Source organism: Stegostoma tigrinum, chromosome 19 (genome assembly GCF_030684315.1).
Source record: "Stegostoma tigrinum isolate sSteTig4 chromosome 19, sSteTig4.hap1, whole genome shotgun sequence".
In the NCBI taxonomy this organism is placed as follows: Eukaryota; Metazoa; Chordata; class Chondrichthyes; order Orectolobiformes; family Stegostomatidae; genus Stegostoma; species Stegostoma tigrinum.
The window spans coordinates 48,596,078-48,611,557 of NC_081372.1; positions in this window are offsets into that span (position 1 = coordinate 48,596,078).

Consider the following 15,480-nt stretch of genomic DNA (forward strand, 5'->3'; position numbering starts at 1 on the left):
GTGATGCTTCTGTTCAAGAGAGAGGGAGACAGAAAATAAGAAACTATAGGCCATTTAGTCTAACATCAGTGATTTGGAAAATGCTTGCGTTTTTTATTAAACTAGAAGTAGCAGGGCATTTACAAAAGCTTAACACAATCAGAGTCATCACCGTGGTTTTATGAAAGGGTGATCATGTCTAACATATTTTGTAAACCTTTAGGAGATAACAAGAGTTGTTAAAAGGAAACAAGTAAATGCAGTGTATTTGGATTTCAGAAAGCACTCGTATGATGTTACATAAAAGATAGTAACTCACAGTATAGGATAATGTATTGGCTGTAGTGTCAGAATTGTAGATTGTTTAATGCACAGAAGAGAAAAAGCTGGGATTAACGGGTATTTTTCAGGTTAGAAAGATATAAATAGTGGGGTGCCATAATAATCAGTCTTGGGCTCAGTTATTACTACCTATAAAATTGACTTGAAGGAGCAGGCAGAGTGCACTGTATTCAAAATTGTTCTAAAAAGGATGGGAGGACAATGCAAGAAGAGGACATAACAACATGCAAAGGGATGTAAATAGGCTGAATGAGTGGGTAAAGACATGAGAGGTGGAATTTAATGCATGAAGGTGTGAGGTAGAAAGAATCAAAAAGTCAACTTTTATTTCAATGGAGAGAGAGTCTAAATTAGTGGAATGTGGGGGGATTTGGGTTCTTGTGCAAGAACCACAACAAGTTAGTATGCAAGTAATTATGATGGCAAATGGAATTTTGTCCATTTTTGTTAAGGTGTTGAAGTTTAAAAATTGGGAAGCCTTGGGTAACAGTGAAATTGCACCAAAAGTACTGCATACAGTTTTTGTCCCTGTTTAAAAAAAACTCATTGAACCCCTACAGTGTGGAAGCAGGCCATTCAGCCAATATCAACCCTCTGAATAGCATACCACCAGAACAACACCCAACCTCCAATTCCTGGGTCAGTGCATTTCCCATAGCCAGTCTACCTAGCTTTCATGTTCCTGGACACTTTAGCATGGCCAATTCACCTAACTTGCACATTTTTGGATGATGGGAAGAGACTGGACCACCCTAAGGAAATTTTCACAGACATGGGGAGAACATGCAAACTCCATAGAGCCAGTCAATCAAACCCAAGTCCCTGGTGCTATGAGGCAGCAGTGCTAACCACTGAGCCATCAAGACTGTTACAAGTACTGGCACTGGATGCAGTTCAATGTAAACATACAGAATGATAATTCCTAGGATGAATGAGTTGACTTTATCAAGAATAGCTAAACAAGATAAGCCTTTATTCATTAGAGTTTAGAAGAATGAGGGGTGAACATATTGAAACATATAAGATTTTGAAGGAGCTCGTCAAGGAAGACGTTGAGAAGTTGTTTGCAGTAGTGGTGGATTATTGAACTAAGGGATATGGTTACAGAATAAGAGAACACTCAATTAAAACAGATGCAAAAGATTTTCTTCTCTCAGTAGAATGGAAAGTCTCTGTCTCAGAGAATTGTGAAGGCAAGATCACTGAAAGTATTTGAAGAGGCATGGATAGATTTTTTGAAATAGCAGAGACTTGAGACCTCTATGGATCTGGCATGAAAGAGGGTTTGAGACCAATGACAGATCTGCCAGGTTCTTGTTGAATACCATGGCTGGCTAGAGGGGCTGAATGGCTTTCTCACACCTGTGTTTTTTTTTAATGTCCTTATGGGCTGTAGGTTCAGTGATATTCTGTCAAAATTTCAATTATTCCTGGAAAGAATGCATGAACTTTCACATTACAAACCAACAATTTGTAGACAGATACATTTTATATGGTCTGATCTGCCAATAGAGCATGCAAAACAATGCTTTTCACTGTATCTTAGTACATGCAACAACAATAAATCAAATCAAATCAAACTAAATAGAGAATTAGGCTGTCCCAACGGCTTATGACTCTGGAGAATGAAGCGTTATGAAGAACTAAAATTGTATCACTGCAAAGATCTAGACAAGAAATATCAAGTCCTCGAAGATCAGCTTAAGCTTAGAGTCAACACCAGGATTTGCAGCCTTGAGCCCATTTCATATCATTAATGGCCAAATGAAAATATCAACAAATCCATAGGCAGACGCAAAGGCACGGAATGTGATCTCAATGAGGCTAATTTACCTGAAAGACTTATGGAAATGCTCATTGTTTCTATATATATTAAAGTCTTTCTGAAATATAACATTGAAGCACTTCTAGAAAAAAGCTACGGTCACAGGACAGCAGCATCTTCATGACTCTGCAACAGCCTTTGGCAGCTATCAACAAAGTCAGCAAAACACTAAAATCACACAATACATGATTTGTCTCATCTACCAAAACAATGTCCATTATTATGCAAGCTATGTTAGGACATAAGAACAGGGATAGGCCATTCAGCCCCTCATGCCTATTCCAACATTCAATGGGATCATGGCTGATCTGTGCATAACTCTTTCTTGATCCATATCCCTTAATACATTTGATTAACAAAAATGCATCTATCTCAGATTTAATGTTCACAACTAATCTAGCTGCTTCTGAAACTGCTGTTTCTGGAACAAAGTTATACGTCCACCATTCTTTGCATGTAGAAGTGCTTCCTAACATCTCTCCTGAATAGTCTGGCTCTAATTCTCACGCTATGCCTCACAGTTTTAGAATTCACAAACAGTCAGAGTAGTTTATCTTTATTTACCTTGTCTTTTCCTGTCAATATTTTGAAGACTTCAATTAGATCACCTTTTAACCTTCTAAATTTGAGAGAAAACAGGCTGAATTTGTGTAATTTTTGCTACAAGACTTCTACAAGAGGGTATAGGGTGACAACGTGTAAGAAATCCAAGTGCTTGGAGAAACTCAGAATACAATGTAATTTTATGCAGTAACCAGTGAAGAAGAATTAAACAAAGAACAATGTCAAGGATGTTTCCAAGCTCACATCCATGGCACACAAGCATGTCATCAAAGTTCGAGAGGTAACTGCAGACTTGTATCAGACAGTACTTGTGGCAAATGTGACAGATAACATGGATGCTATCAGAAAAGCTGAATACTTTATTTCCATGCAAATGATATACCCCAAAAACTGAATGTACAAAAATGCGCAATATGCCAAAAACTGACATGGGATTTAGTGAAAATATTATTCCTTTAAGCATCTTAAGCAAGATTAGCTTAGGAAACTGGCACAGTTGGATGAAATCTACACTTGATAGTCTAACTGCTTACAGCATCTCTGACATCCAATGTATTGACATTATCCACCTTGAACAACAGTACAATTCCTTTGGATGGAAACCTGAAACCCTTGTTATATGTTTGATACAGCAGGCCTACTAGCATGCACAGTTCTACGTTTAATCACAATCATATCCAATACTTCAATTCCAACATCAAAGATTACAGATGACAGTATTGAAACTATCTCCTAACTGAGAATCTCTAGCCAGACCAGTTTGATTCTATTATTGGATTCCATGGTACAAAACAACATCATTTCCACTAGCGAGCATTACACCAAGTGGTGCAACTCCATCACATCTTCTGAACAATGATGACACATTATGCATGTCGAAGCAAGATGACTGAATTTTGTGCTAAAAAGGTACCATCTCAAAATTATCACCTTGGAAGAGTTTAAGATGCAGAAGTAACAGCTTGATATTTCAGATGCTGAGCATTTTTCCAAGGTTGATGCCAAGAATGGATATTGGCCTGTATATTTTTTTAGAGCTACAGGAACTGACAACATTTAGACCACAGTTCAGTAGATACTGTTTTCTCAGACTATTATTTAGACTGTTTGTCAGCCAGGTCATTTTCTAACAACATATGGATCATGCCATGGAGAATATACCAATGCTGTTTCACAGGTAATTTTGCAGTTCTCCAGAAAACTAAACATGTCACAAATGCCCATCAGCTCATGGAAGCAGCAAGGAAACACAGTCTTGTTTTCAACTGCAAAAGATATCACATCAACATCAGGCAAATCAACTTCCTCAGTTAAATATTCTCTTCAAATGGTACTTGATTTGATCCATCCAAAATGGAAGACATACAAGAGATACCTACGCCGCAATACATAGGTGGCTTACAAACATTCTCCAGTTTCTTCAACTCTTTATCTCAACTTTGCGATTTTCTCTGTCAAAACATACCATACATAATGTAGTAAGATTGCTAATATCCTTTGCAGGCTTTAGTATCTGAGAATGATGGAAGTGGGATTTACATAATAGCATAGTGCAAAGTACATAAAACTTCACAACATTCTTCACCTCTATCCCAGATATCAGGGTGAAGAAGCAGCAAAACCAAATTAAACAGCTTCTACTTCAGTGCAGACTGAAATGTGTTTCATTTATGCACACTGCTCCTCTAGCTAAATATTATTTCATTTATAATGGAGACTTTGTACATTCTAAAGATTATAAAGATTAGATTAATATCCTGACAATGGTGGGGGGTGGGGGGGAGGGGGTGGGTGGCCACGGGAGTGGAGGTTAGAAATTGGATTATTTTATGCTTTGCTGCATCCCCCAAATCTTCAGCAAAAGTACACACACCTGGTTCCCATGTAAAATTGGTCCTTTATAGATTTGCGTGCTATCTTTCAAAATTAATCAGGAATCCAGAAATAACATTTAAAAGCTGTCAGTCATTCCCCCAAACTGGAAGCCGTTCAATATTGACAATTGAATCTCCGCACACGGGAAGTAAACCAAAAATAAATGCCCAGCCTGCAGATTCTTAAAACTTTGCAGAATTCTACAGCATTTTGTCTAATTATGTCTTGCCTTTAAAATAACGATAATCTGAAATATTTAATTGCTTTTCATATTCACGCAGGAAAAACCAATAGCAACAGCCATATGTTATTAGACTACCATCTTTACAGTGTATTCTCGTGTAAGTGATGAAGGCATGAATCAATCTTCTAACAGTGAGACTAGTGCCCCACCTAGTGACCTGATCGAGGCCAAAGAAATGTTCACATGGTCACCACAAAGACTCAACTCTGTGATAAAAAAAATCTATGCAAGGCTAACTTCCAAACTGTTGAACAGCTCTAAATGGTTATTAATTTGTATTATTAGAAAAGAAGGTGCCAACCCATACATTAATTAGGCATATCCTATTTCATTCTTTTACTTCCCTTTTTCTTCAACCCTTTTCCTGACTCCACAGGACCACAAAGCTTTTCTGATGAAGGGTCTAGGCCCGAAACGTCAGCTTTTGTGCTCCTGAGATGCTGCTTGGCCTGCTGTGTTCATCCAGCTCCACACTTTGTTTTCTCGGATTCTCCAGCATCTGCAGTTCCCGTTATCTCCCTCCACAAGGACCAACATGTTTCTGGGGTAACACAGCATCAGTGCAGCAGAAAATAAAGAAATAAGTTCAAGGTTCAACGCTACAGTTTTCCTCAGGATGAGTAATTAAATAAGAAATGAAGTTAAAAGTTCAAAGTTACGGCCCTTTTTTAGACATAAGCCTGTCGTCACTCCATGCCGAACTTTTCCAAGGAGGACTGAAACTCTCCTCCGCAAGGCTCGGTCTTTCTCTTGCACTGGACTTGATCTTTCTTCTGTGTGAGGCCTAATCTCTCTCCCACACTGGGCTCAACCCCTCAAATTCCTGTGCGTTTTCACTTTCAAGTTGAGGGTGGATGATAACCGTGAGATGAGGTCCACCTAGAGGCCATGAGATTGTCTTGGAGTGGCATCATATACCACCTGAGCACTCTGGCCTGGGCATCTAGATTTGGGCCGTTGGCAGGAGGACTAGACTCAGCTGAGTCTCATGTTAATAATAGAGTTGTGGATGGCCCTTCCCACATCAATAAAGAATGGCAAAGACACCTTCTGTTCAAGGCCAATGCCTGTTGGCTACATCACTTCCTCATTCATACTTGAGAGGATCAAACAATGCCAGAGTAACTCCTCTCTGCTGTTCCAACAGTGCTGCATCAACACAATACAGAGCACCAATGAGGATACAAATTTCTGGGATACCCAGAATAGTCTAATTATCTGATGTTATCCAATACTGACTTAATAGGCATAGATTGTGAAATCCGTCAAATGTCCTCAGCTGGAATCGTTCTCTAGCAAAATGTATCATCACCATTGTTATTCTTCACTGTCATGGGCAATGAGTGTCCAATATATCCATGGCCTTAATCCTTTATCCAGCAGAATAAGCCAGGTCTTTGGAGATGCTCGGAAAGGTACAGAAAACTGCACTGCCTATGGGATCTATATGCTGGGTAATGCTTTCCTCAATAACAGTCAAAGTTTCGAGTCCAGTGACTCTTCATCTGAACCGAGTTCTGAAGAAGTGTCACTGGACCTGAAGCGTTCACTTTGCTTTCTCTCCACATATTCTTCCAGAATATTCTGTTTTTGTTTCAAATCTCTAGAATCTGTAGTCCTTTGTTTTACTTTGATGTTTTATTCAAGTTTCTTTTGTGTCCTCTAATCCTCTATTTGCCCTTCATACGCTAGCATAGCATCAAGTCGCACGCTACTCTCTGCAGCTATTCCCACACCCATGCGAACATTTTCCTCTCCTGTTCTCCTCCTGACTGAAGGAAACAATCTCTCAGTGTAGAGTGTTCATGCCCAGTTGCATTCTTCAGTCCTTCATGCCTTTCCCAGCCTTACTGCAGGGGTTTTACCAGAAAACTTCCTGTAACTGTTATGTGTAGCAATTCTTCCAAAGCATTGAATTCGCTTCTGTTTACTGTGATGGTCCCTCCTACTTGGAAACTCTGCACTTCAGGTCATTACTATTAACCAGAAACTCAACTGGCGTCACCTTGTAAACACAATGGCTACAAGTGCAGGTCAGAGGCTAGGAACACTGTGGCGAATAACTCACCTCCTGACTCCTTAAGCTTGATTACCTTTTCCAGGCACAAGTCAGGAATGTTATGGAATATTCCCCAGTTTCCTGGAGAATGTAGTTCCAACATCACTCAAGAAGCTTGACACCATGCAGAACAAAGCAGCCTGCTTGTTTGCCACTACATCCACAAGCATCCAATCCCTCTATCACCAGCGCTCCATTGCAGCACTATGTACTATCTACAAGATGCATTATAGAAATTCACCACAGATCCTCAACAGCATCTTCCAGAACCATGAACACTTCCATCTAGAAGGACAAGGGCAGCAGCAAACGGGAACACTTCCACCTGCAAGCTCCTCTCCAAACTACTCACCATCCTGACTTAAAATATATTACCATTCCTTCACTATCACTGGGCCAAACTCCTGGAATTGCCTCTGTAATGGCATTTGGGTTCAACCCACAGCAGGTGGACTGCAGCAGTTCAAAAAGGCACTCACCATCCTCTTCTTAAGGCCAGCAGCACCCACATCACATGGATAAACAAAAAAAAAATCACCCAATGTGCTCTTTCCTCATTACAGCTGGTGAACTGTTGAAATTCTGTGAAAGTATTGGTTCTTCTGTGGTATTCAAATCACTGGGCAAAATCACCATGAATGGCCCTTAACAGTCTCAGTTAGATGTTTGCCATTGATCAGCAAGCTCCCATTACTGATTCTTGGCCTCTACTGTGAAATTTGCCTAATGGCGGGAAGACGTCAGGAAGTCAGCAAGAACTCATCTTTCCTTTACTCTCCTATCTTGGACCCTGTCTTGATTGGACTGACAAAATTCATTTTATTAAGTCCATCTCTCTCCCCACAGAGGCAGTCTGAACTCCTGAATGTTTCCAGGATTTCAAGTTTTTAAGCCATATTTTCAGCATCTTCCATATTTTGCTTGTGGCCTTTACTCATTGACTTGTGCAATTTATTTACTGTTGGTGAGTTCATGGAATAGAACCCCTGCAGTGTGGAAGCAAGCTGTTCAGACCATCGAGTCTACACCGACCCGTCGAAGAGCATCCCATGCAGACACACCCCCTACCCTATCCCTGTAACCCTGAATTTCCCATGGATAATCCACCAAGCCTGTACATCCCTAGACACTTTACCAAGGTCAATCCACCTTTACCTGTACATCTTTGGACTGTGGGAAGAGATTTGAGTACCTGGAAGAAACTCACATGGACACGAGGAGAACGTGCAAATTCTATACAGACGGTCACCCAAGAATGGAATCAAACCCAGGTCTATGACACTGTGAGGCAGCAGTATTAACCACAGAGCCACCATGATGACATAGTTTTGTGAAGTTTAGCAAAAACTGGAAAGAAGTCTATCACAATTCATTCACTTCATAACAAGCATGTTATTCATAATTTCACATAAAATCAAATTATGCTAACAGTCGATAACGTTTAAATAATTGTTCATATTCTGTTTTTATTGATTTCAATAAAATACAGGAGAGCAGGGTGAGGGGCAGAGGCTTAGTGCTCCATCATTCCTCACAGTGCCTTCAACCCACACCACTGTTATTCAATATCCCATTAGTAGCACACTGTCAGTCAATGCACTCATCTATAAAGCAGTGAAACTCAATTATAATCCGTAGATATGTGAACCTGTCATGACACATTTTAATTACCCAGGAATGTGCAGAAAGTCAATAAGTTCTGGCTTATGTAATGTGGTTGTTAAAGTTAGTTTGTGTATAGTATTTCAAAAAGTTCTTACCCTGATGAGAATATAACATATTATAGTGCTTTACCAATGTATAACATGAATTTGACAGACTTCATAATGAGACTGTGAATGGTAAATGGCCAGCTCATGACTTTAGCTAATTTATTCCAACATTCCACATTATTCTTAATGTTTAAAATGCAAGTATAACCCAGATGTACAAACTAGGTAATTGATTAATAAAATACTTTGCAATAACTGATGAGTGTGTTACGTCAATCTGTTGACTTTATTTGCAGATAAGGCAGAATATTGGCTAGGATATTTTATATCAGACATGATGTATGGAAGTACGATATCGTGGGATTATACATACATTATAGAACTGGCATCTTTTTAGGTTGGGTTAGAGCTTAAGACTGGTTTGGAGATTGTTGTTGTTACTTTCCCCATGGTATCAAGGATGGCTATTCCTTGCATGTATAGCTTCATCTGTTGCACATACTGACATGGCTATGGAACCCACTTGCAGACCTACATTGTGTGCATGGATGAATCGTCTCATTTTGTTGGGAGTTTCTTTCTCAACTTTCCAACTTACTTTTTGCCCTTTGCCATCATTATGCTTTGCTGTTCAATGGAAATAACCCAACTACTTCAGATTTCATCCCGGTTAGTTTTTCCTGTGCTTTGTTCTCTAAATCTGTGTTGGCACAATTCCTGAGGTTTCCCTTCAAGAATTCTTTCAACCTTAATCTTGGTCAATCTTAACAGCAGCGTTCAAGTTTAAGTGCTGAATGAATGGCTGCCTCAGGTATTTTAGTCACATGTGCTGTGTCCGCTCCTCTAGGTTGGACGTTGATGATAAGTTTTTCAATTTCATATCTCTTGGCCATTTGACATAACTCAGCATTGGGCACTGTCTTCCCATCTGAAATACGTGATGTTCTGAATGTATCTCATATGGGACCTGTACTCATCTCTCAGGTAGCCAGGTGAGTAAGTATTACTGCCGCTTTGCACAGAGCAGAACTTTGTCTCATTTCTTCCATCTTTTTCTGTAAACTGGTAAATATTGACCTATGTCATTTGCCACATCACTTTAAATGCAGACTTTTCCAGAAAGAGTACTTGCAAGATCATAAAGTGATTGACATCCTTCAGGCTTGAGTCAGTTAAAGTCTTAGAAGATGGGCCATGGTCAAAATTTAGTGAGAGTTAGTGGAGGATCTCGGTCTGCTTGGAGCTGATTGTTAGCCCACAATTATCACTACTTTTGAAAAGTAATCCATGCCATGCTTTTTTGAAGGCCATGTGCAGACAGATATGAGGATGCTGTAATTGACAAACAACAATTCCTGGGTCATCATGTCTGCTACCTTGGTTCAGAAATTTGGTCACCCCTGGTTGAAGACATTGCTGTTCTATTTTGAATGGGATGTATATTTCATCAACATTTTGATTCACAACCCCAAAACGTTTATTAATGGACAGAAGACTGAAGAGCCATGATGCCTCTCTGCTTCGCACCATTTGTTATCTCAAAGGGGCGGCATTACCTAATAAATTTTTTGTTTCTTCTTTATTTTATCTTATCCACAATACGCTGTATTATTTGGATATTAAATGAGTGTGGGTGAAGAAGGCAATAATGGAATGTGGGTGAAGAAGTTGGCAAGTTGCGCATAGGTAAGTATAAGCTACATGCTGGGGACTTCTGCAGAATGTGCTACCTCTGATACGAATCTACCCTCCCGTGTTATATTGGGGATAGCAAACGGCACACTTTATTTAGGGGATAACTGATAGAACTGGATTGTATTGCAAAGGGAATAATATGTAGAACTGTACTGTGCTACAGAGAGAATAACGTCAGTACCAGATTGCCAACAATCCAGTACAGTCCTCATGTCTGCGTATGTTTCAGGTAATCTCCGATTGTGTTCCTTCGCTCTGTTGGTAGTAACGTAGGTTAAAAGGATTTGAGAAATTATAAACAATGTTTCTATAATTTTCTTTGAACCCTTCAGTTCATCAGTTGACCATAAATTTGAGATTATCCGAAACTCTGCGAACTATGCACAATAAATATACCCCCATCTTTCTTTCACTCCTGATTAAGCAATTTAAGCATTTTAGAATTCTCATTCCACTTTTCAAATCCTTCTATGGCCTCACACCTTCCTATCTCTATAAATTTTTCCTGATCCATAACCTTCTTAGATCTCTACATTTCTCCAATTCTGGCCTTTTAATTATCTTCTATATTAACCCACTAGTACGCCTTCAGCTCTATTGTTCCGAGGCAGTGGAATTCTTTCCCCAAGCCTTTGTTTCTCTACATTCTCTCCACTGTAATTCATTCCAAAAAAAAGAGTATTTTTGAACAAGTTTTTGGTCACCTGTTGAAAATTACACGTGACTTGGTGGCAAGCATTGCTGTTGTATAAATACAGGAAATGGAAATAAAGATTGTTTTGCTTGGCAGCGCAGCCAGATTCTGTGTGAAGAAACAACTGGGATTACAAGGAGAATTTGTTACACAGGGAGGGTGTCCATGCCAGAGTATGTGACACAAGGGATACCACAGGCTGGGAATGGTGGAAGATGATGAAATGTGATCATCGGCCTGTGGCTTCCCATCCCAACTTCTAAGCATAGAGATCCCATCCAGATTCCCTTCCTGGCAGCCCTTCCTAAGAATCCATAAGCTTTGGTCATCTCCAGTCTCCACCCAACTTATATATAGGAGCCTGCCCACCCTACCCCACGAGCCCCTGGCATATGGAGTGACCATGCCAGGTATGGTCTTACATTGTCTCCCTCTTGAAGATAGGGTGCTTCTGACCATAGACAAATCTCAATCCTGTACTGCCCCACTCCCATATATGCTTTACCAGATCCCCTCTCAGAAATATAGTTGCCCACCTTCACATTTGCTGTTCCTCTGTCTCCACCTTCCAACTCCCAATCCTGATGAGTACAGTTCATGACAGCAGACCCATGCCTCTGCACATGCTCCCATGTCCCCCACCTCCAGCATTGTTTCCCTGAGCCCCTTACCATGTCCATCTTTCACACCCAACAGGCTGACTAAAAGGACAGATCTGGATGAGAAGCAGTTAGATTCCTGACTGGTAGCTTTACATCTCACTGACTGCTTAGCCCTGTCCCCATACTGGCTCCCACATGCATGCCGGACCACATTGCACTAACTGCTTAGCCCTGTCCCCATACTGGCTGCCACAGGCGCACAGGACTGACTGTGACTCACTCAAGAGACCAAAAAAGCATGGACACACTGACCAGATGTCTGGCCTTGGCCAATCCCCTGGACTGGTATTGGGGGATGCTTTACTGTGCTGCAAGCCCCTGACTGATGGGTTCTTCCATGGAATTTGGTGAGGTCTTCTCCCCTAAGACTTTGATGCACGGCTACCTGCTTGCTGCACATGTAACATGTTTACAATGTAAGTGGCTGGCATATGGAGCATGGGTAACTCTGCCATACAAAAAATTGCATGCCCCCTCGACTGACCAGAAAGACAAGTTGCTTGGTCGCTGTGTCGCTGTGATAATATGTTCAGCAAGGCAAGTTATGGGTACTGTAACCATGCAGGTATGCACTAAGTGAATGAGCAGTAAAAGGGAGCAAGTGAGCAACGCTGACCAGCCATGAGCTGGATACCTGATTCTGTGCACAAAAACATTCTTGCAGGAGGCTCTCAGTATGTGCCCTGCATTGCAGCTTTGCATTTCCAAATTATTCTGCGAGAAGATCAATGACTGCCATGATGAGAGATGGCAAATGTTGGATGCCACTGTCTGTGGGTGGGGAGTGCGTGTAGCTGGTCTGCATGGATTGTGCCCTGAGATGCCGTTTAGTGCTGAACAACACAGAGGCTATTTATAGCTAACAGTGAGCTGAAGTTGCCAGGTACTACCACTGAACCCTTCTTTACAAACCCTGTTATAATTTAAAAAGAGGGATTCTATTCACAAATTAATTCAGCTTTGTTTTCAAAAGTTTATTAAAATTTCCTCAACTCTTCACTAAATTGAAGAATCGCAAAATGCTTAACATCACATGTATTTGGGTCTATTTTCAGAGGTATAAATTTACTGTTCCAAGGTCATGTTTTATAGTATAGCATCGGAACCAGGCTTACACGTCAGGGAAAACCATGCTAAACCAGAAAACATTTAATATTGATCGGTTTTCTTTCTGCCATGCCCAGCCTCCCCGCTTGAATGATTTTATACATAAAAGAAAGCACTAATTATTTAGTTTCTCTTTCTAATCTTTGGAACTGTTATTTTGAGAGATTACATTTTGGAACTAGACAGATGTCTAACTGCCAGTGAAAGTGTGACGGGACTCATGGAAATTACATTAGCGAAACTAGGCTAAAATTAGCATGCAGAGAGGAAAGATTGGAGGAGTTGACAGCTGTTAAATAGTATCTCAATCCCATGGTGTCAGTACAATCACTGATGATTTTATAATGTCATTCATAAACATGCGCCAGAATGGCAATCAAAATATGGACAAAAACAGCTCTGATGGATGTACTTGGCCTCTAATTATTTCATCAGTATAGTTGTTGAGATTTATTTAACATACTTAAATGATTAAAAACATTTGAAGCCCAGAGAATACGTGGTCTATATAATTTTGGAATAGAGAATTGCTTTTAATAATAGGGCAACATTATGTTGAATTGCTGCAATCCTATTTAAACGGAAATTACAATCACCTGTACAGCGACTGACAAACTGAAGGCTGCAGTTATGTTGCCACTTTCATAAAATGACTTTCAATTTGCAACACAACAAAACTGACTCAAGAATCAGGTCTGAATCCGCTCCAAAGTGCAATCAGGAAACACTAGCTGGATTGCAATTCCAGTAGTTTACAACAGTGAATTTTAAAAGCTACTTGGAGAAGTGGGGTCATAGCATTGCAAGATATGTCTAGATTTTAAGAAATGTTTTGGAAACACAAGTGTACGATCTCTCAGAATGTACAGTTTGAAGAGTGTATAGCCACATTAGTGGGGACTTCTGAAATTGTCACAAGCATGGTAACACAATACCAAATGTTTTGTTTAGATACCAAGTTCAGATGAGACAAATAATCACATTTGATTTTTAATGAAGATTTTAAAATGGCTCACCAAAATACCCATTTTTCACAATCACACTAAATCAACATCTCAACTTCAAGTCAGTGAAATTTTGCTCCAAAAACATTGACCAACTTTTCCTTTGTTTCAACTAACTGTATGTCTATGTAGCCAACTGATTAATTATTCTATTCAAAAGATCAGAGAGAATTTATCAGCATTATATTCCTATTTGAATGCATGAGTTCAGTGGTCATTGAATTGGCTTTAAGATAACCCAGATACCTGCACTGTCAACCAGAGAAAGGAAGCCAGGCTCACATATTAACTTCGTTAACAAAAGATATGAAATACCAAAGGATAACAGCCTACAGGAATAAGAGTAACAATATTTTAATATGACATATATTCATATATTTTAATATATTTGCTGTCTAAGGAGCTTTGGTGAATTTCTTCAGTGCATCTTGTGGATGATGTACACTGTTTCTATTGAGAATTAGTGGTGGGAGGGAATGAATGTTTGTGGATATTGTACTGGGCAAACATGGTACTTTTTTTGGATGGTGTCAAGCCCCTTTAGTGTTGCTAGATGAGTATTTATTCAGGCGAGTGGGAAGTATTTTATCATACTCCTGATTTGAGCTTTATAGTTAGTGGACAGGCTTGAGGAGTTAGTAGGTGAGTTACTCAATGCAGGATTCCCAACCTTTCACCTGCTTTTGCAGCCATTGTATTTACATGACAAGCCCAGTTTGATTTCTGATTACTGGTAATTCCAGGATGTTGATAATGGAGATTTCAGTGATGGTAATGCCATTGAATGTCCATTGGTGATAGTTGGATTCTACCTTATTGAAAATGCTCATTGTTTTGCATTTGTGTAGTTTGAATGTTACACGTCTGGATATTGTCTAGATCTTGTTTAATTTGAGGGTGGAACGTTTCAGAATCTGAAGAAGTACAAACTTTGGAGATGTTTTGGAACAAACCAGGCCCTCTCAAAATATTTTAAAAAGGTTACCTAGACCCTAACCTTCTCTTACTTTAAAGATAATGTGAATAACTGTGTTCCAGGTGCAATTTGACTGTTCAAACCTCTTAAAGTTAAGCAAAACATAATTTATTCAAATATTACCATCACCTTACAGCAAAAGAAGGAAGAACTATTTAAATCTATTAGAAAACTTAACAGAATAATAGATACAGTAACTATTACTAATTAACTGGTCTAATGTAGTAACATCCCATAAACAGGTCTTTTGGCAAAAAAGCAAATTCAGAAATCAGATGTTCTAACATACAACCCAGTAGCAGAGAGAGAAAAATAAAAGATCATGAAAACTCAGCAGCCAGGAGACCTTTACTATAGCTTCCAATCCTGTTGAGACTCTAATAGCAATTGCTGCTGACTCTCAAAGCCAAAAAGCTAAAAACTAGAAATCCTGGTCTATGAGAGCTGGTCACACCCAGCCAGGCTGCTTTTATTGTTCAAACATTTTTTTAAAAGTCTCACAAGCTGTTTACTGGCTTTCCAACTAGACAGCTCAATACCTACCTCAAAACCTCTCTTAAAATAAAAACAAAATAACCTTTTTAAAGCCTTAGCTTCAACACATTGAACATTGCGCAAATATCAGCAAATATCCTTACTGCTTACCTTATGATCACTGATAAAACAGCCGAAGATAGTCAAGCCTAAGGCACTACCCTGAGGATTTCTTCCAGTAAGTCTTCCCTTTTGTCTTTCATGACAG